The sequence below is a fragment of the Camellia sinensis genome, chromosome 6 (assembly GCF_055761805.1).
Source record: "Camellia sinensis isolate YWXY chromosome 6, ASM5576180v1, whole genome shotgun sequence".
Classification (NCBI taxonomy): domain Eukaryota; kingdom Viridiplantae; phylum Streptophyta; class Magnoliopsida; order Ericales; family Theaceae; genus Camellia; species Camellia sinensis.
In genome coordinates, this window is record NC_138966.1 from 11,227,940 (window position 1) to 11,254,427 (window position 26,488).

General features: G+C 35.1%; 1 long non-coding RNA gene across 2 annotated transcripts; it reads left to right on the forward strand.

Annotated features, from left to right (window-relative positions):
- Positions 1–431: 431 nt before the first annotated feature.
- LOC145792572 (uncharacterized) lies at positions 432–7,716 on the forward strand. 2 transcript variants are annotated; one of them, XR_014331969.1, is made up of 5 exons: positions 432–1,065; positions 3,291–6,563; positions 7,092–7,154; positions 7,403–7,481; positions 7,569–7,716. It is a non-coding gene; the product is annotated as an uncharacterized LOC145792572 (long non-coding RNA). The 2 variants fall into 2 exon arrangements; XR_014331968.1 differs by having other exon boundaries at positions 3,291–7,154.
- The last annotated feature ends 18,772 nt before the right edge of the window (positions 7,717–26,488 follow it).

Consider the following 26,488-nt stretch of genomic DNA (forward strand, 5'->3'; position numbering starts at 1 on the left):
TCATATATATTTATTAATATAAATCATATAATCTTTATGTTTAATGATAAATATATATTTAAACAACATCATTTAAATGTCAATTTAAAAAGAAAAGAGAAGAAAAGAAAAGTATGAAGAGCACGTAGTAACGCGTAAGAGTATTAAATTGGTGGGCGCGGATGATGGGGCATCGATGTAGGGAAGAAACGACAAATAAATGATAGAAAAAAGTCATAGTTTGTGGGTTTGGGTGATGGATGGCTAAAATAGAGCACGCCCTCGAACGTGTGTGATTATGGACCACGCTATGATTTGATTCATCGTCTCAACATTTCTCCTTTAGATGGCCGGGAAGGAAAATTATAAACAAAAATGTTTCATGTCCCCTTTTTTCCTACTCCTTTTGACTCTATCTCTCTCTTATTAGTTACATTTTCTTTTTCTTTTTTCTTTTTTTCCTGCTCCTCTAATCATCACCCGTCACGTGTCTGTGGGGATTGTGGGGGTGGTGAATGGAGGAGGTCTCTATCATGGCTCAATTATAAAATAATCTCATAATATTACGTAATTATATTTTTTTATTAATTATTAATTATTATATTTTTCATATTTTTTAATTATTAAATATAAATAATTAATATTTAATATTTTTTAATAATCATCCTATCTATATAATAAGGGATAAGGGTTTTTGAAAATGTATAAAATGTATGAGAGACATATTTCCTTTGAATGGCTCAGATCAATTCTAATATCTATCCATGGCTCAGATCAATTCTTCAGATGATGTTCCCGCCCAACACTCTACCGTCTGTTTCTCCACTCTTCTCCCTCAGTATCTAACCTCTGTCTCCCCATCTACCCTCTATCTACCCACCTTCCCTCTCTATTTCTCTGCCTACCCTCTTTATCTCTCTCTTCCTCTCCGTTCTTCTTCTTGATTTTTTTTGAAAATCTCAGCTTTTGTCTTCATCAGAGCTTACACCGTTGTTCAAATCAGAGCCTTCATCAGAGCTTACACCGTTCTCACTCTAGTACTCCGGCACTTTAGCACCGTTGTTTACTCCGGCACTTTGGCACTGGGTTAGTTTTTTTTTTTTTTGCTTTGGTAATTGAAGAATAAGAATAAAATTGACTCCATCATCAATCTGTTTTTTATTAGTCTGCTTCTACGTTTTTTATTAGTCATCAATCTATTTTTTATTAGTCTGAATTCAGAATTTGGAGCTGATTTTTATTAGTCATCAATCTGTTTTTTTATTAGTCATTCTAATTGCCTAAGCCATGGTCCCTGCTCTTTAGAGCCGTAAATGATGCCGAAATAGCTCCAGTCGCCATTTTCACAAACAATAGATAAAATTTGGAGTTCCTCATTTTCTCTAATACATGTTTTCTGGGTTTGTTTTCTCAGTCTCTGAGGTTAGATGTACCATCATTTCCATTTGTTCATGGTAAATCTGATTTATCAAATCGATTTACCCATGTCAGAATGATAATATGCTTAATATTTGGAAAATTTGAAGGTTTTGATATTTTTTTAGTTGTGTTTCATTAAGTTCTGATTTGTGATTCTCATTTTTGTTTCTTTCAAAGCAAATAGCGCTCCAATTAAATTTTCCAGGAATAAAATTTGTTCTTTCATAAGCTGATATTGGATTTGAATATATTTCTTTCTCTGTCTGGGATTCAATGTATTTTGATTCATCAATTTATGTTTAAATCTCGCTGTCTATCAATCAACACTTTCATTTTCTGATGTTCTTGTTTTAGCTTCTAATCATTTGCTTTCCATTTCATTAAACCATGAGATTCTAATTGAATTTAGTTGTGTTTGATTTTATTCTGATTTGTAATTCTCATTTGATGACTTTAGATCTCATGTGTTTGTTCTTTACATTTCGAGCAATTTTAGTGTTATGAGTTCCAAAGAGTTCACTTATTTCTCTTGGCCTTATTATTATTGCATCATACCAGAATAGATCTATATTTCATTTGTTTTAGTTTCATTCCTTTTTTTTTTTTGGTTTGTCTTTTGGGTAAAACAACTAGAACAACTAGAACAACTAAGAACAACCAACGATAAGAACAACCAACCAACGAGAAGAACAACTAGAATGGATTGAATACGATTGGACAAAACATAGAAAATCATCTGCATTTTCAGCTGGAGTGATCCGTTCAGCAACATCTTTCATGTCTTTCATGTCTTGGCCTGTAGTGTTGATTTTTTTAATCAATCATCCTCCACAATTAACTGGTTTTTCCCTTTTTCTGCTTAATCATCCCTTTTTCTGCTCCGAAATAGTAGACCTGATTGAACAAAAAAGGCAACACTTGGTGTATAGCTTAAGTCTAAAATAAAGGAAACAGAGTATTGGTGTATAGTCCTTGGATATATGTATTGGAAACATGAGTACTGGTTTCTGAATAATGAAACATGAGAAAAAGTACTTTCTAATTCAAAATAAGTCCTAAGGACTTTCTGTTTCCTTGGATATATGTATAAAGGAAACAGATATTGAAAATCAATATCCTTAATAATATTTCGAATTCTAAATTTCTGTTTCCTTGGACTTTCTGTTTACCTGAATTCTGAATTTTGAATATTTTGAATTCTGAATCCTTCATTCTGAATTTTGAATTTGTTGTTTAAATTATTTGGATTTGTTGGTGATAGTTGCAGGTGAGTTGCTGTGTTTGTATTTTTTGTTGGGTTTGTGTTCAAGCCTAGAATTTAACAATAGGACATCAACTTATCTCAAAGTATTCATATCTAATAAACATATTAAATATTTGGTTATATCATTAAAATATTATAAATAAATAATATTAGACAGCACAATATTCTCTTATAATGTATTCATATCATTATGGAATTGTTAAAGTATATCATTATGGAATTGAATTGTTAAAGTATATATCATTATGGAATTGTTAAAGTATATTCAAGCATATTCAAAAGAGAACTGAATTTTAAAGTATATTTTGCATAGACCAATCTATAGTTATTGAAGCTACCTGATTCAGTATATATTGAAGCAACCCGATTCTACACAGACAAATGATATATATATTTAATTGCTGGGTTCAATAGAGTTATTGAAAACCTGACTTTAACCAATTCAGTATTAATATTTAGTGTTGAAAACATGACTTTAATTGCTGGGTTCAAGAGAATTGATTCGGGTAATTGAAAACATGACTTTAGTATTCTCTCATTTTTATCTTAATTGAAAACATGACTTTAGTATTCTCTCATTGATTCGGGTAATTGTTCTTCTTTTTGAATTTTTTTTTCCCTCTCTCAGCTTTTGCCTTCATCAAAGCTTCTGTGGATCACTCTGATCACTCTCACCGTTGTTCACTCCAGCTGCGACATCACTTTGGCTGCTCGGCTATTCATTACAGTAATTTTTTTGTTCACTCCGGGTTTGATTGGTGTGATTTGGGTTTGATATTTTTTCCCCTTCTCTCTCTGTTCTTCTCTTTCATTTCATGAATACATACATTTTTAGGGTTGTTTATAACATTATTGGGTTTGATCGGTGCATTTGGGTTTGATATTTTTTTTCCCTTCTCTCTCTGTTCTTCATTTCATTAATATATTGATATATTTTTAGTTTCATCATCTGGGTTTAAAATTGGGTTTATTGGGGCTTACAATCTGTGTAATTTGGGGTATATTTTTATTTTCTGTTTTTATTAGAATTTTGTGTCCAATACTATTTTTATTATAATTTGGGGTTTGCAAATGCGTGTGTATTATGAAAACTCAACATGATATGTATACGCGTGTGTATTATGATTTATATGTATAATGGTATAGTAATTTGTCTTAATTTTATAGCCTTTAGTTTGAGTCTGTATTTTGAGACAATTTAGAGATGTGCACTACAATATGTATTTTGAGCTACTGGAATATGTGCTTGAGTTTATGAGCTACTGGAATATGTGCTCTATTTTGAGACAATTTAGTCTGTATTTTGAGTTACTGGAATATGTGCTTGAGTTTATGTATAAGCTGGGTTTCCACTCATTAGTTTATCACTGCATTGTGCTTATGGAAAATTTCAATTATGTTTATTTCTCATTAGCACATGTCTAATGTATATGAAGTTTTATAGGACTACAATTTTGATGCATAATTATTAACAGTTTTCGAAACAGAAAATAAGTTTCCTTCCTTATTATACAGTTTGTGTCTCATTAATAGCAATGCAGTTTCACACAGTCGAAATAGAAAATAAGGTTTATACAGTTTTATATAGTTTTTAAAATTATGCATCCCAAGCCTGTCCCCGGTTAGATCGTCACCGTCCACTGCACCGGCTATGGTTACTCCCTCTCTCTCTCTCTCGCTCTCTCACCAATATGTATGTATTTGTGTGTATTATATATGATTCCAATATGTATATAGATTGGGACAATTTTGAGGAGGATATGAAGAAGATTCTGAAATGCCGATGATGCTACTCTCCTCTTCTTTTGTTTCTTTTAACTTGCATTCAGAATCAATTTGCATTAGAGCAGGAGTTATTTCAAATATAGTGAACTGATTCTCCAAATTTTGAAGACTCCCCTTTTCTTTTGATTCTTTAGATTTTGCATTGGAAACAGTTATCACCGGACCTAGCGATAGTTTTTAAACGTTACTCATCTTGAGTGATTATAACACTCTTGAAGTCCATCTCATTTGGCTTATTTGGATTATAACAAACTCTTGAAGTCCATCTCATTTCGATTCTTAAGATTATGACACTCTTGATTATAACACTCAAGTTCTTTCCCTTATTTGGCTTAGCACCATTAGGTTTAGATCCTGCAATACATTTTCGGCTCACTTTAGTTGTCAAAAAACATGCATTTGGATGAACTGAAATGCTGATCACAGATTTAAAGGAATGAGAATAATATTAAGCCATTAGAAAGCAATGAAGTTAAAAAACGTAGTTACATTTAACAAAAAAACCAATATAATAACTACCAATAGGGCTGTGTTTGTGTTTCTAAACCAATATAATAACAAAAAAAAAAAAAAAAACTAACTAACAAAAATGTAGTTACATTTAACAAAAATCAATACATATGTCCGATTTGTTGAAACAACCGAGAGTGGGGATTAATCTTCTATCTTGTTAAATTGATTTTTTCCCCTCAACTTAAATTTGTTTTGTTTGATGTCCTCAACTTAAATTTGTTTTGTTTAATGTTTCTCATCTTCTATCCTGTTTGGCCAATCGGACAGTTTTTTTTTTATTTCTGTTTCTAAGGGCTGTGTTTGCCAATAAAGGGCTGTGTTTGATCTAAATAGCTTTTTTATTTCTGTTTAAACCCTCAGTTTGTTGTCATATTTTTTGGTCATCTTAGTTTGTCTATCATATTTTTTGTTCATCTTACTTTCTTTGTTCATCTTAGTTTGTTGTTCTTTTCTTTCATCTTAGTTTCTGGACTGTTGGATTAATCAAGAAATCAAATATTTTGGGGATTAATCAATAAGTCAAACAATATTTTGGGGATTAAGTCAAACAATATTTTGGGTCAGACAGTTGTTGGCCAATCAGACCAATATTTTGTGTTTTTGGCCAATCAAATATATATATGCATTTTGATCCCAATATATAAAATTTTAATTATTTATTTTGATGATTATATAAAAACACTGACGCTTATAAAATTTCATTTTGATGATATTTTGGTGATATTATTTTTTGTGGCTTTTTAATTATTTACAAAAAACACTTATATAAAATAAATAGAGAGAATGGGTTGATTTTTTTGACTTTTTAGCTAATTTTCCTATTCGCAAACAAATTAATCTTTTTTTTTTCTTTTCTCCTTGAATTAATAGGTTGATACGGTAATGTTATACAGACTAAAAACCTTACAATTTTTTTTACTTATTGATGTCACACTTAGTGCATGTTTGATTAGTAGTATTATAGCATAGGATTAGGATTGTTAGTATTAACCAAATTCAATCTAACGAAATTAGTGAATATTGAGAGGGGTTGGGGATCATAAATGGATACATAACAAAATGGTTATGCCACGAATTTGATTGGATAACGAATCCTTCACTAATTCATTTGATTGGATACGTTATTAAAGTGGTACTATTTCAGATTTTGAGTTTTGTTTATTGCATAAAACATCAGTTCATAAAAAATTGGTAAGATTTATTAGTTTGTATAAGATTTTGATAACCTCTACGATTTTTCGTATTTTGAAAATAATGCATGATAATTTCATTTGGAATGCTATTAAATGTCATTCTCAATATACATACCAACCAATCAAATAATGTTTACTGTTCAGGTGAGCAAATAATGTTTCAATAATATTTACTCTAATTTTTGGATATCTTTTGTTTCAATAATCTTTAATTTTCGGCATGTTTCAATAATCTTTAATTTCAATAATGTTTCAATAATCTTCGAAAATCTTTTGTTTCAATAATATTGACAACAGGTTTGTCCAATTTAATTGCTTTATTGATGTTTACAGTTTGTGATTGAAACATTGTGTCTGAAATATTGTGGACTTCCTTAAGACCTTTCATATCGAAACAAGGTAGAGATGTGGTAAGTATGGAAACCTGAGCTTTGGTGAAACATTGTGTCTGAAATATTGGATGACTTTAATTTGACACACTTGATTAGTTGACACACTTGATTAATTGATGATTTTCACATTAATTTGACACACTTGATTAGTTGCAGGAATTATCTTTTTTACAAAATTAAATTTCACCATTTAAGCAATTTTTCATAAGCAATTTTTATTAAAAATGTATTGCTACATTGTTTGGATGCTATGGCATATAGTTGGTTTCAATTATGATGCATTTAGTTTTTCAATTTACAGTTGATTGCAAAATTCACTGTTTTAAGGTGACGATTCGTGTGTTTTGTCATAGAAAATTCAATATTGGGGCTCCTTCTGCGATGTAGAGAGGTGTCATTGCTTTCTTCAGATTGATTGGAAAATTATTCTTTGAGATTTGATTTCCGTATCTTAATATGTAAACAATTTCTATAGACTACTATTTGTCAGGTTATACATTGCATTTGACCTAATCCGTGTTGTCTGTTTTATGTTATTTCAATCAGATATTTATAGTTCGGGGTATTGTGACACGCACCAATGTATCAGGTGTTAGCCACAAACTAATGGTAAGAGTGCTGACTTGATCTTTTGTTTTGAATCAGTTTATTACAATTGAGTTCACCACATGATACCAAAAAAAAAAAAAATTGTATTTCTTTTGAATTCAATTGATTTATTACTTTGGGCATGTAAGTTGTCACTACTTTGAACATGTCAGTTGTCTTCTTCTTCTTCTTCTTCTTTTTTTTAATACACTTTTTTTTCCCCCTCTAATTGTCTTCTAATAACATTAAGTTCTCTTTTATTTTCGTAGGACGATGGAGATTTGCACCAAATTGTAATATGAGCTCTCTTTTCTCATATTCTTATTTCATTGGGAAAATTAAAAATCAGTGAGTTTTTAAATATTTTGTGAAGTTATCACCTATTTATAATTTTTCTTATTTAATTTACTCTTCTTATTATACATTTTCTTTCAGGTATTGATACTAGCAATACTTGATGGCTATTGGATGACTTGAAAATCCTTTTAATTTGGCTATTTTGTAAAGCAACAATTTCTATTCTATAGTTGTCTATAGTTGATGTAATTAATGATTTTCACATTAATTTGACAAACCAGATGAGTTGCAGGAATTATTTTTTTAACAAAATTAAATTTCACCATTTAAGCAGTTTTTCATAAGCGGTTTTATGGAAAATATATTGCTATATTGTTGGGATGCTATGACATAGAGTTGATTTCTTCTTGATGATATGATGTAGTTAGTTTTTCAATTTACAGTTGATTGCAAAATTCACTGTTTTAGGATGACGATTCGTGTGTTTTGTTATATAGATTGTCTATTTTTTGTTGCAGAAAATTTAATATTTTGGCTTCCGTCATAATGTAGAGAGGTGTCAATGTTTTCTTCAGATTGATTGGAAAATTATTTTTCGATATTTGATTTCCGTATCTTAAGATGTAAAAAAATTCTAAAGGCTACTATTTGTCAAGTTATGGTATTTATGTTGTCTGTATTATGTTATTTCAATCAGATATTTGTGGTTCGGGATACTATGACACTCATCAGTGTATCAGGTGTTAACCACAAACTAATGGTAAAAGTGTTGACTTGATCTTTTATCTGGTGCTACAGACCCTATAAATTTTAACATGATACGTACAAATTATAATTATATTTTGATTTTAATATTATTTACATCGTACCTTTAGGCACGGGCATACACTAGTCTATATAATAAGGGATAAGGATTTTTGAAAATGTATAAAATGTATGAGAGACATATTTCCTTTGAATGGCTTAGATCAATTCTAATATCTATCCATGGCTCAGATCAATTCTTCAGATGATGTTCCCGCCCAACACTCTACCGTCTGTTTCTCCACTCTTCTCCCTCAATATCTAAGCTCTGTCTCCCCATCTACCCTCGGTCTACCCACCTTCCCTCTCTATTTCTCTGCCTACCCTCTCTATCTCTCTCTTCCTTGCCATTCTTCTTCTTGATTTTTTTTGAAAATCTCAGCTTTTGTCTTCATCAGAGCTTACACCGTTGTTCAAATCAGAGCCTTCATCAGAGCTTACACCGTTCTCACTCTGGTACTCCGGCACTTTAGCACCATTGTTCACTCTGGCATTTTGGCACTGGGTTAGTTTTTTCTTTTTTGCTTTGGTAATTGAAGAATAAGAATAAAATTGACTCCATCATCAATTTGTTTTTTTATTAGTCATCAGCGCTTCTACGTTTTTTATTAGTCATCAATCTGTTTTTTATTAGCCTGAATTCAGAATTTGGAGCTGATTTTTATTAGTCATCAATCTGTTTTTTTATTAGTCATTCTAATTGCCTAAGCCATGGTCCTTGCTCTTCAGAACCGTAAACGATGTTGAAATAGCTCCAGTCGCCATTTTCACAAACAATAGATAAAATTTGGAGTTCCTCATTTTCTCTAATACATGTTTTCTGGGTTTGTTTTCTCGGTCTCCGAGGTTAGATGTACCATCATTTCCATTTGTTCATGGTAAATCTGATTTATCAAATCGATTTACCCATGTCAGAATGATAATATGCTTAATATTTGGAAAATTTGAAGGTTTTGATATTTTTTTAGTTGTGTTTCATTAAGTTCTGATTTGTGATTCTCATTTTTGTTTCTTTCAAAGCAAATAGCGCTCCAATTAAATTTTCCAGGAATAAAATTTGTTCTTTCATAAGCTGATATTGGATTTGAATATATTTCTTTCTCTGTCTGGGATTCAATGTATTTTGATTCATCAATTTATGTTTAAATCTTGCTGTCTATCAATCAACACTTTCATTTTCTGATGTTCTTGTTTTAGCTTCTAATCATTTGCTTTCCATTTCATTAAATCATATGATTCTAATTGAATTTAGTTGTGTTTGATTTTATTCTGATTTGTAATTCTCATTTGATGACTTTAGATCTCATGTGTTTGTTCTTTATATTTCAAGCAATTTTAGTGTTATGAGTTCCAAACAGCTCACTTATTTCTCTTGGCCTTATTATTATTGCATCATACCAGAATAGATCTATATTTCATTTGTTTTAGTTTCAATCTTTTTTTTTTTGGTTTGTCTTTTGGGTAAAACAACCAGAACAACTAGAACAACTAAGAACAACCAACGATAAGAACAACCAACCAACAAGAAGAACAACTAGAATTGATTGAATACGATTGGACAAAACATAGAAAATCATCTGCATTTTCAACTGGAGTGATCCCTTCAGCAACATCTTTCATGTCTTTCATGTCTTGGCCTGTAGTGTTGATTTTTTTAATCAATCATCCTCCACAATTAACTGGTTTTTCCCTTTTTCTGCTTAATCATCCCTTTTTCTGCTCCGAAATAGTAGACCTGATTGAACAAAAAAGGCAACACTTGGTGTATAGCTTAAGTCTAAAATAAAGGAAACAGAGTATTGGTGTATAGTCCTTGGATATATGTATTGGAAACATGAGTACAGGTTTCTGAATAATGAAACATGAGAAAAAGTACTTTCTAATTCAAAATAAGTCCTAAGGACTTTTTGTTTCCTTGGATATATCTATAAAGGAAACATATATTGAAAATCAATATCCTTAATAATATTTTGAATTCTGAATTTCTGTTTCCTTGGACTTTCTGTTTGCTTGAGTTCTGAATTTTGAATATTTTGAATTCTGAATCCTTCATTCTGAATTTTGAATTTGTTGTTTAAATTATTTGGATTTGTTGGTGATAGTTGCAGGTGAGTTGCTGTGTTTGTATTTGGTTTGTATTTTTTGTTGGGTTTGTGTTCAAGCCTAGAATTTAACAATAGGACATCAACTTATCTCAAAGTATTCATATCTAATAAACATATAAAATATTTGGTTATATCACTAAAATATTATAAATAAATAATATTAGACAGCACAATATTCTCTTATAATGTATTCATATCATTATGGAATTATTAAAGTATATCATTATGGAATTGAATTGTTAAAGTATATATCATTATGGAATTGTTAAAGTATATTCAAGCATATTCAAAAGAGAACTGAATTTTAAAGTATATTTTGCACAGACCAATCTATAGTTATTGAAGCTACCCGATTCAGTATATATTGAAGCAACCCGATTCTACACAGACAAATGACATACATATTTAACTGCTGGGTTCAATAGAGTTATTGAAAACATGACTTTAACCAATTTAGTATTATTATTTAGTGTTGAAAACATGACTTTAATTGCTGGGTTCAAGAGAATTGATTCGGGTAATTGAAAACATGACTTTAGTATTCTCTCATTTTTATCTTAATTGAAAACATGACTTTAATATTCTCTCATTGATTCGGGTAATTGTTCTTCTTCTTGACTTTTTTTTTTCCCTCTCTCAGCTTTTGCCTTCATTAGAGCTTCTGTGGATCACTCTGACCACTCTCACCATTGTTCACTCCAGCTGCGACATCACTTTGGCTGCTGTGATTTTGTTGAATCATAGCTGCCATGACTTTGAGTTGGACGGATTTGGAGGGAAGTGGTTGTTGTAACTGAGGTGAGGCCCGTTGGTTTTGCTTTCGATTATTCATACTATAAAAATTATTGAGTAAATTATTTTTATAAAAAAAATTGAGTAGAAATTTATAGCCTTAAAACAGGATCATATTATTTTTGTAAAACAATAAATGACTATAATAATTTTGATAATATTTTTAAAAATAATTAAAACCTAATCATGGAGCAACAAATTTCCGATTAATCTAATTTTTTACATAGATAATATGTTTGACAAATGTTATGATATGAACAATTTAAATGATCAAAATAGGCTGAGAACAAACATCTCACAGACTACACAGCAATTGTAGCCAGAATCCTGGAAAGAAAAAGACCTTATCAAAGTTATTTGAATAGACCACAAAATCATATTGCTACACTTCAAGAAAAGGGAAAATTTATTTAGTGTAATGGTGTTATCATCTTACATGATACCATCGGTCAACAAAAAAATTACAAACTAAATTAGACTAAATGAAAGTCTTAAGCAAAAGTATAGGTGAATCGTATTAAGCAGACTTAAATACTTGTAACTGCTATATATCTTTTAAATGCATCCAAAAATCTTAAAATATATATATATATATATATATAGGGATTTTTATTGATAAGTCTCATTTAGAAGTGTTTTAACCCAAAAAGTCCATGAAGGAATTTTTTAACCCATTTAGTCCTATGTATGTATAGTTTTATTCCATAAAGTCTTTTTTCTTGATTTACACTATTTTCTTGGACACTTATGCCCTTATATTTAATTTTGATACTCTTATAAATATTTTTTGAACAGTTATCAATTTTATGATGTGAACATTCATATTTTAAAATTCACATTGGTAGGAATGTAAAATTGGCCCGCGGGCGGCCCGAAACCCGCCCGCTAGCTGGGGCGGGCCCGGCCCGTTGATAATGTGAATATTCACATTGACATGTTAACATTCACATTAATAGGAGGGTAAAATTGGCCCGCGTCCCGTGGCGGCGCAAAACCTGCCGGCGGCCCGAGGCGGGCCCGGTCCGGCCCGTTGACAATGTGAATATTCACATTGACATGTTAACATTCACATTGATAAGAGTATAAAATTGGCCCGCGGCTCATGGGCGGCCAAAAGCCCCTTCGCGGCCTGGGGCGGGCCCGGCCCGGCCCGGCCTGTTGACAATGTGAATATTCACATTGACATGTTAACATTCACATTGATAGGAGTGTAAAATTAGCCCGCGCCCTGTGGCTGCCCGAAACCTGCCCACGGCCCGTGGGCGGCTTGGGGCGGGCCCGGCCCAGCCTGTTAACAATGTGAATATTCACATTGACATGTTAACATTCACATTGATAAGAGTATAAAATTGGCCAGCAGCCCAGGGCGGGCTCGACTCGGCCCGTTAACAATGTGAATATTCACATTGGCATGTTAACATTCACATTGATAAGAGTGTAAAATTGGCCCGCAGCCCGTGGGTGGCCCGAAGCCCGATCGCAGCCCAACCCGTGACATTGTGAATATTCACATTGATATATTAACATTAACATTGATAGGAGTGTAAAATTTACCCTCTGCCCGAAGCTTGCCTGCGGCCCGGGGTAGGCCCGGCCCGGCCCGTTGACAATGTGAATATTCACATTGACATGTTAACATGCACATTGATAGGAATGCAGAATTGGCCTGCGGCCCGTGGGCTGCCCCGAAGCCTGCCCACGGGCCGGGGCAGGCTCGTTTGGGTCTGGGCTCGAGCCGATGGGGGCGGGCTTGGCCATTTTTTTTTAATTCTTTTTAATTTTTTCTACCAAAATTTTATTATTTTTCACAAAAAAAGACACTAGGCCTCAGCGCGGGCCGAGCCTCTGACCGAGCCTTGAATGGGCCTAAATCGGGCCGATGGGCCAGGCTGGGCTTCAAAGTGATGGCCCAGGCCCTAGCCTAGGGTCTCGGACTAGGCTCGAGCCTGGGCCCAAACGAGTCTTTCCCGAGCCGTGGGCGGGCTTCGGGCAGCCTGCGTTCTTTTTGACTATTCCATTAAGTCCTATTTGAGGTAAGAAGACCAAAATACCATTTTCATCTACTTATATTCTATTTAGTCCACATTATTTTCCTATGTTTCAATAAGTCCTATGGGAGACATAATTACCAAGATACCCATAATGTGAATGTTCACATCGTCAATGTGAATGTTCACAGGCCGGCCCATATCGAGCCTCGTGGGTGTTCGAAAAAATCTGGGCCGGCCCACGGACCAAAAAATTAGGCCCAGGCCCTAGCCCTGGCATAAGGGTATTTGGGCTTTGGATGGGTCGATGGATCGAGCCTCGGGTCGGGTCGGTGGGCCTGGGCTTAGCCTCGAGCTTAGGTCGGGCTTGGGTGGGCCTGGCCATTTTTTTAATTTTTTTTAATTTTTTCTACCAAAATTTTATTATATTCCACAAAAAAAGACATTGCGCCTCGGGCGGGCTGGGCCTCGAACCGAGCCTTAAATGGGCCTTAAGCGGGTTGATAGGCCGGGCCAGGCTTCAAAGTGATGGCCTAGGCCCTAGCCTAGGGTCTCGGACATGCTCGAGCCCGGATCCAAACGAGCCTGCCCCGGGCCGTGGGCGGGCTTCGGGCAGCCCACGGGCCGCGGGCCAATTCTACATTCTTATCAATGTGCATGTTAACATGTCAATATGAATATTCACATTGTCAACGGACCGGGCCGGGCCTACCCCGGGCTGCGGGCAAACTTCGGGCAGTGGGCAAATTTTACACTCCTATCAATGTTAATGTTAACATGTCAATGTGAATATTCACGTTGTCATGGGTCGGGCCAAGCCCGCCTCGGGCTGCGGGCCAATTTTACACTCTTATCAATGTGAATGTTAACATGTCAATGTGAATATTCACATTGTCAACGGGCCGGGTCGGGTCCGCCCTGGGCCGCTGGCCAATTTTATACTCTTATCAATGTGAATGTTAACATGTTAATGTGAATATTCACATGGTCAATAGGTCGGGCCGGGCCGGGCCCGCCCCGGGCCGTCCACGGGTCGTGGGCGAGCTTCGAGCAGCCACGAGGCGCAGACTAATTTTACACTCCTATCAATGTGAATATTAACATGTCAATGTGAATATTCACATTGGCAACGGGCCGAGCCGAGCCCGCCCTAGACCGTGGGCGGGCTTTTGGCCGCCCATAGGCTGCGGGCCAATTTTGTACTCTTATCAATGTGAATGTTAACATGTTAATGTGAATATTTACATTGTCAACGGGCCGGACCGGGCCCGCCCTAGGCTGCCCATGGGCCGCGGGCAGGTTTCGCGCCGCCACAGGACGCGGGCCAATTTTACACTCCTATTAATGTGAATGTTAACATGTCAATGTGAATATTCACATTGTCAACCTCGAATTTTTCCGGGCACCCACGAGGATCGACATAGGCCGGGCCCTTACACATTGACGATATGAACATTCATATTGACGGTGTGAACATTCACATTAAGGGTATTTTGGTAATTATGTCACCCATAGGACTTATTAAAACATAAGAAAATAATGTGAACTAAATGGAACATAAGTAGATGAAAAGGGTATTTTGGTTTTCTTATCTCAAATAGGACCTAATAGAATAGTAAAAAAGAATATGGATTGGATGGAATAAAGCTCTTAGAAAGTGGATTTATCAAAAAAGCTCCCATATATATATATATATATATTGGAAGTTTGTCTGTTGGTTTTTTTTTTTATTATTTTTTCCACTAAAAGACAAACTTTTTGCAAGAATAAAAAAAAACAAATCCAAACAAAATATCGCATCCAACCTCATAATCATTTCACTTTTTTTCTCACAAACATCACATCCAACCACAAAAAAACCCAACTATCTTCCCAAACACCAAAAAAATTTTCTCCAATAATATCCTACAACTAAAAAAATTACATAAAAACCCACTTCTTAAACACCCACACACACACACACACACATTTATATATATATATATATATATTTACCCTCATTACTTATTTTATGAATGCCAAAGGCAACTCTATCTCTCGCCAAAAGCCTCACACCATCACTAGCCACTACCACTTCCATCGTCGCTGGCCATTCCTATTGTCATCGTCCACCAGTCACCTCCATTAAACACCAACCACTTCTACTATCGCTAATCTACACTCTAATGTCTCTGATCTACATTCCACCATCACGACCCACTGCCATCGTTCACTAACCACCTCTATGGTCATCGATCTAGACTCTACCATCGTTGATCTTCACCTCCACCATTCAGATATGGTCATTTTCAATGCTAATCTTCACTTGCAACTTCAAATCTTGCCATTGCCAGTACCAATCTATTGTCTTGGACGTCAATCTAATATAACTTTTCATTGTTGAGATGTAGTCATTACATGATCGTCAAAGTTCTTACCAGTAAGATTGGGTCTTTCTCCCTGTACATGATAATGGATCTCTATTAATCTATTGATAAATATCTAGTTAAACTAGATAACTATCAATAAAATTTAGATAAATCTATTAGTGAATAAATTTATAGTGATAAACTCTAATCATTTTTCCATGTAAGTGTGTGGGTGTGTTACTGTGAATAAATAACTGAGTGAGTGCATGAGAGAGTAATGAATTAAATGGTCTCCTAACTAATAAATGTTATCAATGATAAATCTGTTAAAGTTTCATCCTGCTTCTTATCCCTTCCTCTTTCTTTTGTCACCACTAGATTTGAAGAGGTGGTAGAAGTCACTTGTAGAGATGGATGTTGTTTTTGTGTCCAGAAAATGGCCGGAGAATTGTCGAAAAAATTGTCAGGAAAATATCGTATGAGGTTGTTGCTAGCAGTCGAAGTTCACGACTGAAGGAATGATTGGTGGAGTTATGACAATGTTGATAATGGAGATGAAGAAGGTACACTACAAGAAATAACAGTTTTGCCAACCAAAATATTAGTCGCCAAAGGTCGAATTTTTAGTTGTTGAAACTATTTAGCGACTAAATTTTTTTGTCGCCAAGTTAGTCGCCTAAACCCTGTCGGTAAATGTTTTAGCGACTAAATGCGTGTTTGGTCGCTGAAAGTGCAACATTTCGCTACTATTTTTAGTCGGCAATGTTACATTTTAGCTACTAAATTTTATTTGGTCGGCAAAAATAAATGTTTTGGCTACTAAATTATTGGTCGCCAATAGTCAATTTTGTTTTTTAAAATTATACATTTACCGACCAATATTCAAGGAATCGGCGACCAAACCTTTTAGTCGCCAAAAGGTCATTCGTATAAAAAAAAAAAAAATTACACTCACTAATTTCTCATCTATTCTTGTGGAGATTTGAACCATTAACCTCCCACACCATAAACCTTATACAACACATTCTATACACTACGCCTCTATAACACCATATGATTATATATGCAACAAATATTATTTATATAGTACATAGACCCGCATTAATATAAAAGTATATATATAAATATAATTATTTTTTTATTGAACATAATTTATGTAAAAATAAATTATTTACTAGAAAAAAAACAGATCACTTTTGGCGACTAAACTTCTTTTTAGTCGCCAATTCTATACTTTTGGCTACTAATTTTTTTAGTCGCTAAAAAATTTAATTCTCGCGCCAAAATTACCATTTTTGGCGACTAAACTTCTTTTTAGTTGCCAAAAAGCCTCACATTTGGCTACTAAATTATTTTTAGTCGCTAAAAAACCTCACTTTTTGGTTACTAAAATTTTATTTGTTGGTAAAAGCATCACATTTCGCTACTAAACATCTTTTTAGTCGCCTAATGCCTCACTTTTGGCTACTAAATTTTTTTTAGTCGGTAAAAGCATCACATTTGGCTACTAAACATCTTTTTAGTCGCTCAATGCCTCGCTTTTGGCTACTAAGTAGCCAAAAGCCTTACTTTTGGCTACTAAAATATTTTTAGTCGGTAAAAGCCTTATATCGTCGACCAAAAAGATTGTTAGTCGCCAAAACCTATACTTTTGACTACTAAATTTTTTTAGTAGCCAAAAATTTTATTTTGGCTATTAAGTTATTTTTAGTCGGTAAAACCTATACTTTCAGCGACCAAATATGCTTTTTTAGTTGCCAAAGATGCTTTTTCTTGTAGTGGTAAGGGGAGGACATTTTGGTGAAATTTGTAAGTGAAAAATGGAGCAAGAATTATAGGTAAATAAGTATGGTCAACAAAATTGATCCATAAATGCCCTGCGGTCTTATCTCTCGTTAATCCAACACGGGTAAATAAAAAAAAAAAAAAGAGTTTGGCCAAGAATGAAAATACAAAAACAAGAAAAGAGCATGTCAAAGGCAGAAAGACCTCTTATACAGGCCCAGGGCCGGCCCTGGGCATAGGCCATAAGGCCATGGCCTAGGGCCCCTCAAAATAGAATAAAAAAAGGGGCCCTTTTTATTATAATTTAATGTAATATATTAGGTATGTTTTAAGTCTAAAAAATTAAAAAAGGTCCAAACCAACTTAAAATAAATTGACCCATTAAAAAATTAAAAGGCCATTCAAAAAAATTAGCATTGTTATTCATTGAAAATAGACCCAAAAAGGGTCTCTCTTATTATAATTTAGTCTAATATAGTATATTTTAAATCCAAAAAAATATTAAGGAAGGCCCAAATTAACTTAAAATAAATTAATCCATTAAAAAATTGAAAGGCTCATTTAAAATAATTAGCATTGTTATTCATTGAAAATGATTTTGTAAAAAAATTAGATTATGTAAGTATGGTTGATTCATTTGCTTCTAAAAATACAAAAAGAGTGAGGATCAAACGATACTTATTAGTTATTGTAATGTAATACTGAGTATTTTTTGTTATTTTGACACAAATCTTTTGTCCTTTACTTTCAATTTTTTTTTCATTCAATAAAAAAAAATGTGAAGGGCCCTAAAAATTTATTAGTTGATTATCGATTTTGGGCTTCGGAAGTCACAGGGGCCCGACTACCATTTGCATTAGACGGGTTGGGTCCATTTTCAATCCCTATCAGGTATTTGGATTCGGAAGAGACTTCACTTATAGTCAAATAGGCTAGCAACATTGGTTAAAAAAAGGATATAGTTTAGTTTGGAACTTTAAAGATAATTTTATGAGTTCTTAATTTGTATTTTTATTTTTAGTATTTTTTAATAGTTTAACTAATTATTTTTATATTTTAGTTTCATTTAATCTAAATACTTTAAAAAATATAAAATTTATACAAAAATCTCTAAAAAATTCATTGAATACAATAAAATATACTGAATTTTATACATTTTTGTATATTTTTTTGTAGTCAGTGAATTTTTGAAATTTTTTTTGCACAAATTCATACTTTTTAAGTGCATTTAGATTAAGTGAATTTAATTTTTTTTAAATGTTAAAAAAATTCATTAAAAATAAAAAAATATAGACTAAAAACTCAAAAAAATATTTTTGAAAATTTCAAATCAAATAGCAAATAGGAAAAATAACAATTCAATGTAAGTTTTTTAAAAATAAATTCAAATCAATGATAAACTTTACAAATTTTGATAATTAGGAGGAAAAGAAGAAGAAGGTGAATTACACTAATTGTGAAATCTCGTGTTTTTGAGATATTAATATTTTAGTGGGAGGTATTGGTGTCCTATTTTGTTTTAGGTAATAATTTATTAATGAGATTTTGAGATAAGAACCTAACCTATTTCCTTATATTTATTTTATCTCCACCTCATTATTGTTCATCTTTTTTTAAAAAAATAGTTTTTTTCCCCCTTAAATTAACCATTTTTCTTCCTCATCAAGTTAAAAAAAAAAAGTCTAAGTCAAAACGTGGTCGGCACCCCATTTCTTTCGCTAAACCTCTTGGGTTTTGATTGATGGAAAACCTAGGATGTGCTATGCAATACTCTCTTATCTCTTTTGTCCCCGATCTCCACCGGGCAAAACGACACCCTCGACATGTTCGTCAATTTGGCCTTAAGAACTGCTATAAAAACACTTGACGGATTTTGTTGGATGATGAATTTTGTACAGTTTGGTGAAGTTTGTAGAGAAAGGAGAGAGAAAAAATAGTATAAAGAGAAAGATATAAGAGAAATAAGAGAAAATGATGGAGAAATCAGCAAAGAGGTTGAGAGGCATGAAAACCGAGGTTAAAATTGCGTCTAGCCGCACATGCAGAAGTACTCGCCGCACATGCGAGACTATCCTACTGTATGTGTGGATTCTCTCATTGAGAAATTCAAATTATGCTCCTCTACCGCATGGGGGCATACCCTGCAGCACGTGCGACACCCACATCCTCTTGCACATTCTTGGGTTGTCCCAATCCATATGTGCGGATCCACCGTTTCCAGCCCAATCTTCCTAAGATGATTCTGCTCTTCTCCGTTTCATCCTTATGCTTGAGACTCAAAACTTTCCAACTCGAAACTATTAAAAAGTGTTAAACAAGGTTAGAAGCGAAGTCTAATGACATAAACGAGACTTCGAAAGCAATGTAAACAAACTAAATAAGCTAATTCAAGTTAGGTCCAAGACCCGAGAGCTCACAACCTCTCCACCTTAGGAAATTTTGTCCCCGAAATTAAGGTAATAAAGGATTTAGATGGTATAACAATAGATAAACTCAAGACTCAATCTGAGACAATTATGAAAAGGATTCCAACCACCAATCCAAAGTCTAAACCAACACTTGGGATAATTTCCCAAATTTAGGCCTCTCATCTCAGTGTTCGAAAGACATCGGAGTAACTAAGAAAGAAATAGATGGAATAGGGGCCACACTCGACTCGCTTATCATAACAAAAGAAGGTTTAGTCAAACAAGACGGAAGTTCCCCATTATATATGGGTTCTCAATTAACAAGATTAAAAAATAAGGCCACCTATGCCTTTGTGACCCATAAGAACTCATTAGGGGTCCACAAGATTAGAATTCAAATCAAAGGGTTCTAGTTGCACACTCGGTTACGTTACCCACTCCTTAATCTTGTTCAGACATAAAACATCTCTCAATCATTCAACAACTCATATCCAAAGATGAATCCGCACTTACATCAAAAGTTTTTAATTGACTCTCACAAAGGAAATAGGGCTTCATTCGCGAAACCCCGATCCACAAGGATGGTTCTCTGGCATAACAAGCCTAACTCTAATCTACCAAGAACAAAATACACAGCTACATAGCTATAACTTCCAGCTCGAGTCATTACATAATACAACCATTGCCACGTTCGAAAATTTGGACAATTAAATATTAAATTAGAACCAATCAATATTCTATCATCCAAATCTTAGGGGTGAAACAAAATCTAAATATTTTTATCTTCATAAAGTTTAAGTAAATTTCAATACTCAAAAAAAAAAAAAAAAGACATAAAAAATAATAATAATAAATGCCAACTAAATTATCCATCATAGATTCATAACCATCAAATACCTCCAACATTAAAATAGTAACAACTAGTCAAAACAACTTAAATAATGTAAAGTTGAAAAATAACCCACAATGCCAAATTGCCAAAATACTAATATAGCGATCCCAGTTTCCCCTTTTCTTTAACTGTTGTACCCGGACTTAGGTTCCGTGGAGTCGGTTGTTGTATATGTCTTGTTTACATCCTTTACTCCTTGCATTCGAGTCTTGGGTTGTGTTGGGTGAGTTTGAAACAGATTGGTTGAACTTAGAAACCAAGAGTAGTTGCCCAAATTTTGGCCTTCACGCTCGAGCGGGGATTTTGACGCTCGAGCGGGCCCTTCGTTGTTGTCTGTCCGCTCGAGCGGGGTTTTCGACGCTCGAGCGTAGTTTTCCATCTTCCAGTATCTCCTCTGCAGAGTTGTATGCTCGAGCGGGAGTTTTAACGCTCGAGCGGGAGTTTTAACGCTCGAGCGGGTTGTTGTGTGTGACGCTCGAGCGGGAGGGTTGACGCTCGAGCGGATACCTGGTTCTGTAAAATTTCTGGGAGTGTGTATCCGCCGCTCGAGCGGGATTGTTGACGCTTGAGCGGGAGTCTGTGAGTGACGCTCGAGCGGGGGTTTGGACGCTCGAGCGGGGCGACTCTTATTTAAAAGCGAGATTCGACTTTTGTATCACTTTTTCAAGATCTTTTCTCTCTCTTACTTTTCCAAAAAGCCATTTTCAGAGCTTCTCACTCTAAAACCGGCCCTTCTCTCTTAGATTTGATCTAGTAGGAGTTGTTTGCTCACTTTTAGTCTTTACGAAAGTTGTGTTGATCGTCGAGGGCTACATTTTAATCTGAAGATTTTGGAATTTGAAGCATTTTGGTTTTGGTCTTCATCTCCATTAGAGCTCAAACTTTGAGGTAGGGATAACCTACCCCTTACTATGGGTTTTGTCTTTGAATTTTAGTAGTTTGAGATGTTGGAGTTTGTTTGGTAATTTTGTGAAAGTTTGAGACTTTTGTGCAAATTTACAAAGTTGGGGTTTTAATTATATAAAAGCCTAGATGCATGTTTGGCATGGAAAAGTGGAATTAATGTTAAAACATTAATGAAAATGGAACCTAAGGGTTGAAATGTTAATTATGGAAAATGCCCTAATTACATTGGTTAATTAATTTATAAAATTAATTGTGAGAAATGAGGAATTGAATTGGAAATGTTGAGATTGGGAATACATGGGATTAAAGGGTGTAGTTGGATTTTATGTCACTCACCTAGTTGGAAATGTCGATTTTATATCCATTTGTTGCATTTATTTTCTGTATAGAAATAACTGCTTTGGGCTATCGGTGGAGGATAGTCTTGGTTGTTATAGACAATGCATGATGATTAGACAAACTAAAACTAATCACCGGAATGTTTCATTGAGTATGACGGTTGAATGAATACATTAAATGTTATGTATTGGTTGATGATGTGTATAATTATTGTTTATATGCATTGTGTTGTGTTGGAGGAGATAGGGGATGTACTCCGCGGTTAAGGGGAAGATAGGGGATGGACCTCTAAACCGGATGTTGTTGGGAGGAGATAGGGGATGGACTCCGTAGATAGAGGTCATATGCTTATCTAGTAATGTGTTGACAGAGCTCATATGCTTGTCATTGAAAGTGTGATAGTGCTCATATGCATATCTGTGGAAGTGATGATATAGCTTGTATGCTTATCTGTTATGTAATAGGAGGTGCTTGATATGAGTTACTGTCTCATATGAGTTGTTTGGCCAGGTTCTGAGCCATGGTTATAAATTGAGAATTTGAAAGGAACTGGAAAATGAATGGTAATATGGACTTGTATGTCATGAAAATGTATAGTGTGATAAAGGAAAGTATCAGTGTTGGCCATCTATCAACTGCTAATCTTTTAGTCATTGTTCATATTTGGTTTAGTATATTTCTACTGGGCTGTGGCTCACCCTATATGGGAATATCATTTTCAGGTACAGGCAGCATGCCACCTCCAAGGACGTAGCTTGGGAGGCTAGAGGCAGGCGAACTTTTGTTGTTTTATTTCTTGATGTATTACATGTATATTCAAGCCAAGGGTTTAATGTGTAAATGAGTTAGCACTCTTTTGTTGTAACCAAGTGTTAACTTGGAAAGCTGTAAGCCCGTAGGACATTTGCTTTTGTTGATTAACATGTAATACTTTTGTAAAGAACTACTCTGATGAATAGAAGAATGTTTATCTTTATTACCAATGCATGTCTATATTGATGGGTTTAATGTGTTATTTTGAGGGCGTTACAACTAAGGTCATAAAAAAAATAAAAAAAATAAAAAACTAATATAAATTCTAAACTCCAGAAAACAAAAGAAATTTGAAAGACATGTTCTACGATCATATTTATTTCTCGTCACCACCGTAGTCTCAACTAATCTTGCAAAGGAAGCTTGGCTGCATTCAAATAGAACGCACCTGAGTTGTTAAGAGGCAAAACGGGTCAATATACAAGCATACTAGTATGAGTACAAGATTTAATACTCACGTGTCCACCATACACAAACAAAAGTACATTTAATTCATGTTACGGGACAAGACAAATAGTTCCATCCGTACCGAGACGAATGGGTAGTTTCCCGAGATACGGTGACATTTAGTTTCTAGACCGTACACAACTAAATATAAATCGAGTATAAAATAAACAAAATAAAAATAAAAATATGATAGGTTAGCCCTACATAAAAATTTAGTAAGACCCACCATTCTGCAAAAAAAATAAATAAAGTTAATATAATTTAATCCTAAGTAACTTGCTGAAGAAGAATAAAAATGCACCATTTCATGCTTAAATAATTCGAATTGACCAAAACTCAAAGAACAAAAGTTGTATAGAATAAAATTTCCTAAAAGGTAACGTGAACGAATTTAGTAGAAACTGAACAGGTTGAGAGAAAAAACTAATAAAAGAATCTAGATGAAATTCATCTGAAAAATCTGGAACTGAAAACGAAAGGAAACTATCCTAAGATGATTTTTTTTCGAAAAAATTCAAAACACAAAAAATGTGCAAAATAATGTTTTACTTCAGTTTACGTGAAACCAATAAAAACGAACTCGTTTTGTGGGTTAAAACAACATCTAAAATCTGTATTGCTAAAATGAACAAAAACTGTTATAACAAAGATCATCTGATTACAAGTTCTAATCAATTTTCTTAGCAAAAAGTTAAAACATAAAAGTTGTCTAGAATTACGTATGCATGCCTTTGTCCAAATTTCGTAATTTATTGAGGTCACTTACTATTTTTCAAGATGTAAAAATCAATATAATTCAAACTATATCAATAAGTTCATATTTAATTCTTTGTACCTTAACTCCATCACTTCGGCCCTTCACTTCCGCCCTACACATATCCCATGAGGCTCCCGTATACTTAACACCGCTCCGAAGCCAAACTTGCACGGAGATATCATCCCGAATTTGACCCACACTTCCCGGATGGTTAGCATATACATACGTACGTAAATCAAAGCACTTGTCTACTCCTGAGACCGAGGCAATAATATATATACACATCCCTCATTTACTCATGAGAACAAACATAACAATGCCAAGCCTACAACATTCAAATAAATCTCATAATCCTCACATTTTTTTTATGCACTCTTTCTCATAAACACTCAAACAAAACAATAATCCATGGAGTCATGGTGGAGTATAAGGAATTTATCTATGGGTTTCAAGTTTATTTTAATTTCATATATCCATGAGTGTAATTACAACCATAAAATAAATACATATAAAAATCCTAAACCTAGCATATATAACTAATCAAAATAATTAAAATCAATCCATCATCCTTATGTCAATACAATATCAAATTGTGGGGACATAATTTTTGAATGACAACACGTGGCCGACGTGTCACCCAAGTGCCAGCCGAGGTGCCACGTATCATGGTTATGACGCCGAGATCATCTCGGCTAGGCCGAGGTTATCTGCGAAGATACCGGAATCCGAGATAAGCGGATAAGGGATAAGAGTCCTAGAGTGGGAGAAGACTTTAGTTTGGGTAAAGATAAGACTCTTAGAGAGTTTATCCTAATCCTACTGGGAGTCCAAGATTAGCAGTAATCCTAAGTCCATTGGAGTTAGGCTTCTATTGGGACTAGGATTGTGTTGGCTATAAAAGTAAGGCACCCCCATGGGCCTAAGGTATGTCTTTTATGCTCTGTCTAGTGAGTTAAGCACTATTGGTTATCTTTAAGAGATATTTTACTGACTTGATCATTGGAGTGCCCCCGGGTGGACGAGCCACCGCCGGAATCTCTTCTTTTTATGACAGGTCGTTCAGGCTTAATCTATTCTACTAGTGTTTTCCAGCTGAGTGCTTGATTGGCAGTGTGGTCGGAAATTGACACACACAATTTGGCGCTGTTTGTGGGAACGAAAGAAGAATAGATGGCCAACGATGGACAGAAAGAGAAGGTTGGGGACGGCACTCCTAATGGGAGTGGGAAACCTGTAGACCTTGACATTGAAGAAGACAACCACAACAAAGAGACTCACGATAAGAATCACAAGGGAAAGGACGTCGGCCAGGAGAGCGACGTACCAAAGAAAACAGACCGGAGCGGGTATTACAACGAAGACGACCTCCAGGTATGGAAAGAAAGATGTCTACGGAGGGACGATGAGGTAAAGGCCATGGTGAACAAATTGGCAGACCTACAAACAGTGGTCAATTTCATGATGCAGAATAACGTCATGCATCCATCGTTCCCACTACAAGATACGCCGATTCTAGCGGCAAAGAAGGATGCCCGAAAAGAGGGGCAGAAAACAGTCCCTACAGTCCCCTAACAAACCAGGACTGAAAAACACTATCACCGGCCTTCAAGGGAGGTCGGGCAAGGAGAGTCAAGAAGGGAAAAATCGAGGAGGATGCATCGCACCAAGGAAGCCGACCCTAAAGAACATCGACATGTTCAAGGGCAGGAGTTGTACTTTGACACAACCAATGGAGGGAAGTCCAAAAGGACCCATAATGAAACTGGGAGTAGTGCACCGAAAAGGCTGAAGTCAGGAGATAGCCGAGCTCCTGGACGGACCAAAGAAGATCTGGGGGATCACCTACAGAAGAAGCAACAAGATGCCGAGGTAATCTCCCCGGTCAAGCCGAGAACGCCGTTCTCGGTAGAATTGGACAAATTTGAAGCCCCGAAGAGGTTTAGCATGCCGAGATTCTAGATCTACGACAGTAAGTCGGACCCCAACTTTCATGTCAGCTTGTACCTGAACTCGATAGCGTTGTACATCGGGAACGTGCCGTTGCTCTACAAGGTGTTCCCCTCATCCTTTGGAGAAATTGCATCGGACTAGTTTCACAAGTTGCCGAAAGGAACTATGAAAATCTGGGAAAGCCTGGCTGAGATGTTTGTGGCCAGGTTCGTGACAAACAAGCTACAACCATTGAGGGTGGACGCCCTAATGGCCCTGAAGATTGGCGAGGATGAAACCCTTAGGGCCTATGCCAAAAGGTATTATGAGGTATTCAACCGAATACCAGGATGCAACCAAGAGGTGGTAGTCGTGTCATTTAAAAACAGCTTGAAGGATGACTGCCTGCTTCAAAAATCACTGGCAAAGACATTGCTGAAAAGTATGGAGGAGCTGATGGCCAGGATAGAAAAGTATGCCAGAGCTGAGGAGGACACGCCGGGGACAAAGGCGTCTAAACAAGAGAAGAGAAATGGTTCGCCGAAGCGAAACCCAGATAACACTGGATACGAGAAGACAAGAGCTCAGCCCAAGTGAGCAGATCCTAGATCCCAGAAGACAAGATTTCGGCCTAGATGATTAAGTCCGAGGAGAGAAGAGTTTGGCCTAAGTTAAAGAATTTTTATATAAGGTCTACAAAGGAGTATGTGGAAGCCATGCAGGAGGCAGATCCCTTGCCCATAGA